A 5,441-nucleotide genomic window follows, 5' to 3' on the forward strand; every position below is an offset into this window, starting at 1 on the left:
GCTGCCGACAGATCTAACAACACCAGTGCTGCCACACCACCCCGATCCAGATGTCTCAGGAGATCGTCAGTCAGGGCGACCAAAGCCGTCTCTGTCCCGTGACCTGGGCGGATACAACCTCCGGTAACCCTAGGCTATGTTTTGACTTGGTGTTTTGCACTTTGCTTGCTTTACTTTGTCTTCTCTGGTACCTGGACCTCGGACTGTGTTTCAGGCTTCCGTGCCCTGCCTGGCTCGCCAGCACAATCGTGACAATAGGTGTGCCGGGTGGGGTGTATATAGTTGGCCTTGCAGGGCCGTTTGTCTTGTTGTGAAGTATAATAAACGCGTCTGAACGCATGTCATAGTCTGAGTCCTCCTAAGTCCTGAGGAGGATGAGCACCAGTCAACAGGAGAGTTTGCACCTGGAGCTGTGCCGGCAGAGCCAAGCACAAGCACCACGCCTCCTGATTCACCTCCACCGGTGGCTCATTTGTGAGAGCAGAGGGGATGGGACATGGCAACCCGGTGCAAGGAGGTGCGCATGCGAGGTCGATGTACTGTAAGCCCGGAGTACTGACTGAAGCCAGGACCCTGTTAGCGGCCGGTAATTGGCTAACAAGCGGAATGGGCTCTTTAGGCGGCTCTCTCAGATCCACAATTCGTGCTGGCAACTAGTCTCTTGGATGCACGAGAACGAGCATGAGAAAATTGGTATAAGATGTTTTTTCGATGGTATATAACTCCAAAAGTTATCAAGAAGATGGATAAAAACTACAAAGGAATTTGCTGGAAATGTAAAGAGATGGATGGTACCACCTATCATATGTAGTGGTCCTGTCAAAAGACTAGCATATTAGTGGTTTGTCCTTACTATTTGATGTTCTTTTTTCTAGTTTCCTCTTTCTCCCATCTTTTATTCTGTATTCCTATCTTAAATATTAGAATAAAAATTATTTTAAAAAAATAACAAAGGAAAGGCCTAGATCAGGGGTTGTGACAGTAACTTCAAAAAAGTTGAATGTGGTCAGTGATTTGGTAGTCAGTTAATCAGTGTGCTTCATTTTCTGCCCTCCAGGAGCCTCAGCCAATCACTTTCAAATGGTGAATTAGAATGTTGAAAAGAAAAAAAAAGGGAGGACTTTGGCAGTTTAGTGAGAAAGGGATTAGGAGACTTGCTGTTTAGGCAAAGGAGTCCATTAAGGACTTTTGGTATTTTGAAGATAGGTAGGGTTTAGGTGCTGTTCCTTTAAAAATCAATTAAAAGCCTCTCTGTTTCAGTTATGAATCAAGTCAAACCAGAAACCTGCTTTCTCAGGCCACAACTCTCCAGTAATTTTGTTACTTGTAATACTGAGAGGGATGGAGAAAAGAAAAACAAAGGAACTACCAAGCCTCACATACCACTGTAATGGACCTGTTTTTTAGATGTTTTCATCAAGACTATTGTGTGGTCCCCTCATACAGGCCTGGTGAATGCTGGATGGCACCCTGAGTCCAGGCATTGCACTCATTGAGTACTAGAGGACTAGGAGGTCCCCCAAACCCTCATTATAAAAATACAAGTATTTTTAAAAATGGAGGATGTAAACTTTAAAAATAGTTTTTAGGTCTGGAGACAAGGGTGTCATCACATCATTCTTTGGTTTAATTTTTGTGAGCCATCTCAAGAACATAATGTTAAGTCTACAGGGCTCTTTTTGTAGCAGGAACTCCTTTGCATATTAGGCATATTAGGCGACATACCCTTAATGTAGCCAATCCTACATTAGGGGTGTGTCACATAATATGCAAAGGAGTTCCTGGTACAAAAAGAGCCGGGGTTAAGAGTGTTGACTATAAGTATTTGAATAAGTATTCTTGCACAGCCTGCAAAAGCTGGCCCATTTTTATCCCATAGTTGCTACTCTCTGGATTTAAGTTATCAGTGCATATGGACTGCACAAACTGGCTATGCATTGGATTCAAAGCTTCTCCTATCATGTCTTGGCACGCAGATATAGAATTGGACCTTGACTGTGCACATATCTCTGAAAGTAAATGCTGTTTAGTGGGGAGGGAGTGTGGCTTACTCCAGAGCACGATGGAAGACAGTGGTCCATGGGGTCACGAAGAGTCGGACTCAACTGTGCGACTGAACAACAACAAGAAGTGTGGCTCAGTAGTAGAGTATCTGTTGTACATGCAGAAGGTCCCAAGTTCAATATCTGGGTTCTCCAGTTAAAATAATCAGGTAGTAAATGATTTGAAAGATCTCTACCTGAAACCCTGGAGAGCTGCTACCAGTCAGATAGTTTCAGAGGATAGCCATATTGATGCTGTTAGATTTGAGTCCAATAGCACCTTAGTGAACCACAAGATTTTCAGGGTGTAAGCTTTCAAGAGTCAAAGCTTCCTTATATACCCTGAAAATCTTGTTGGTCTCTAAAGTGCTGCTGGACTTGAATGTAACGGTATACCAGGCAGAGTAGACAGACTCAGTAAGGCAGTTTTATGCGTTCATGTATGCCGGGGTTCGCTGGGGATTTTCCACAGCTCTCCAAGTGGGTGCAATGGCGCGGTGTCTTCTCCATCCCAAAGAGTCATGGGATACATTCCAGGGACGCACATGGTCCGTATGTGCAACGGCAGGCCCAGGCCAGCCTATTTCTAGGCAAGCATGAGATGCAGAACAAAGCAACACACAACATACAGCAATCCCTGAATACATAATGCATAGGTATTCATGCTAGAGACACACATAAGCAGCATCACCACTATACAGAAATACAAACATAAGCTCATATCGTTACACATGGGGTTTTACTCTAAGCTAAGTCAGACCTTCAGGAAACATTACTGTCCCTTACTCCTGTATATTTCAGAGTGGGACTGCTGTTTTTACAATGACACCATTATTTTTTAGAGTCCTTCCTCTGATACTCTTCCCAGTTTAAAAGATGATTATATCAAGGAGAAATCAGGGTCATTCTCTACTGGAGTAGTTCAGATGTCTCTTGTGAAGCTTACTGGATGGCCTTGGGCAAGGAGCTGTCTTTTGGCCTCACAACAGAGGTGGCATGAGGATCAAATGAGGTAACCCTAGGTATTCACTCAGCTTCTTGGAGAAAGGCCAGGATGCAACTATGAGACAACGAATATTGCTGTGTAGTGAAAAGCAGACACAAAAGAGGTATGTAGGGCTAATGTCACATTTGAGGAAGGCTTCTCTGACTTTGTGTTTTAAATAGGGCATGGGGCAAGGTATAAATATGGGAAAATGTATACAATAGCACATGGCAGATCTTTTAACTGTCTGTCAGAAAACATAGGCCTATTCATGCAGAAGGTTATTACCTGACATCTGTTTTATCTCCCGTGCCTTCCATCAATTGTTACTTTTTTGTTTTTATTATTTAAGCCCAGCTTTGAAGCTGTGCTAATTGTTAACATTGGCTAAATGTCTGTGTAAATGACTGTAGCAAACTCCACATGCTAAGTCCATAACCGTTAGATTAATATGAGGTACTAGCTCTGTACTGGTGTACCGTTTTAATGGCTGTATGAGTTCAGTCACATACAATGCTTTCAATGTCTCATTATAATGGTATTTACTAGTTCTCAAAAGGGCTGCTGAGGAAAGTTGAAATATAATCTTGTGTTTTATATGTGCCTTTGAAAAAAGACAATGAAATCATTTTCTTCTTAGCATCTACGTTCTTACAACTTGGAGAACAACTTCCAGATGAAAATGTACCATGGACTGTGTGATCTGTAGCAGTTTAGGGAAATTTTACTGCTGCTGTATGTCCCATACAACTAAAATCAAAACTTTAAAGGGTGTTGTACCAATAACAGTCTTGACATACAAAGAGAAATGGTAAATAACCTTACATAATGTGATCTAACTTTTGGGATTTTTTTTCCTTTTCTTTCACAGAACATGGAGAAAGTGTTTGTGGAATTCAATCATCAAGAATTGTTTGAGTTCTATAACAAGGTCTGTATTGGTATTTTTACAGACTTTCTAACATTTTGATAACCTTTCTTTTGTTTTTAATCTTTATTACAAATCCTTTGGTGCTAGTAGTTCTTGCTGTGAACTTTCCTTGTAAACATGTAATAGTTTCATCCCCCAAAGCACTGCCTTTCTGAATTATGTCTCATATAAAGTACTAAGTGGATACAGGTTTTAGTTTTGCTCTTAAAATGATTTTGAAAAGGTAATGCTTAATGTACTTTGTTCTTAAATATCAAAAGAAACCCAAGGGTAATGATGATAAGGCAGAAAACTGTTTTAGAAATATTTTAAATAAATCATGTTTATGCAAACGGGGAGCTCACCTAGTCAGAATAAACATTTTTACCTTATTGTTATATATTGGAAAATTGCATTCGATCAGCTTTGTGCATATATTAAAGAACACAAAGAACAATTTCTTTAAAATTTGTTTTTGATTAATTTAATGGGAAAACACATTTAAAAGTATGCGATTCCTGTATAGAGCAATCCTGAGCAGGTCTGTTCAATGGGGCTTACTCCCAAGAAAGTGTTCATAGGATTGCACTGTTCTTGCTCCGTGGATAGATTTATTATGTATCATTTAGGTGATTATTGTTTCTCTTCTGCGTACATGTTTCTGAATGTCTTGCATGATTTCTTTTGTTGTAGCTGGAAACTATACAAGCACAGCTGGATTCCCTTACATGATACTGTTAGAAGATTAACTTCTCCATCACATTCCTGCCATTTCAATATTTTCTATTAAAGATAGGTCAACTGTGTGCTGGAAGTACTCAAGTGATTGCTTTTGGTAAATGGCTTATCTTTTCTTTGACCAGTAATGTCAGCTAAATGAAATTTTAAGAGAACTGATGTTCTAATTCATTGCTTCGCATTTCAGCTCACAGTGTTCAAAAACAGTTTTACTATGTGTGTATATGTCTGGAGCCATGGTGGGGAAAGCGCACACTGTAATGTTTTCCAGTTGTTTTGACATGCACTTATGATGCTTTATTTTGTGGGGCACCATATGGAAGATGCCAGTTTATAGAACGTTGAGGAATGAAGGGAACATCAATGTGTTAAGAACAGAAAAAATGTATTAATTGATAACTAATGAGACATTTCTTATCATAAAACTTTGTTTACAGTAATTATACCTTACTGGTAAAAAATAAAGATAATTTTGTTCTGAATATTTTAATTTTATTTCTACCACCAATAACTTCCATTTGTTTCCAGGCTCTCAGATGATAAAGAATAGCAAGGTCTGTAGTTATTTCAGATGTCTCAGTAACTTAACTGCAAGAGAGAATTAGAGGACAGCTGGCTTCACATAGGCTAAAGAAAGTAGAAGTACAACCAAAAAACATTACAAGCAATGTATCCAGTCATCTAGACTGGCAGCATATCAGCATTTTAGCAGTTAATGTTAGTGTGTCACATTGGCTGTCTCATGTGGGACAGCCCAACTAATGGC

At 39.9% G+C, this 5,441-nt stretch overlaps 1 long non-coding RNA gene across 1 annotated transcript in view; it reads left to right on the forward strand.

The window, feature by feature from the left end:
* The window catches only part of LOC107124633, a 69,455-nt gene extending 64,427 nt beyond the window's left edge, over nt 1–5,028 (forward strand). Inside the window, exons 2-3 of the long non-coding RNA XR_001482989.1 lie at nt 3,899–3,958; nt 4,631–5,028. This is a non-coding gene — a long non-coding RNA (uncharacterized LOC107124633). The remainder of the gene's footprint in view (nt 1–3,898; nt 3,959–4,630) is intronic.
* Nucleotides 5,029–5,441: the final 413 nt, after the last annotated feature.

This window comes from Gekko japonicus, unplaced genomic scaffold, assembly GCF_001447785.1.
Source record: "Gekko japonicus isolate JY-2015 unplaced genomic scaffold, Gekko_japonicus_V1.1 scaffold485, whole genome shotgun sequence".
In the NCBI taxonomy this organism is placed as follows: Eukaryota; Metazoa; Chordata; class Lepidosauria; order Squamata; family Gekkonidae; genus Gekko; species Gekko japonicus.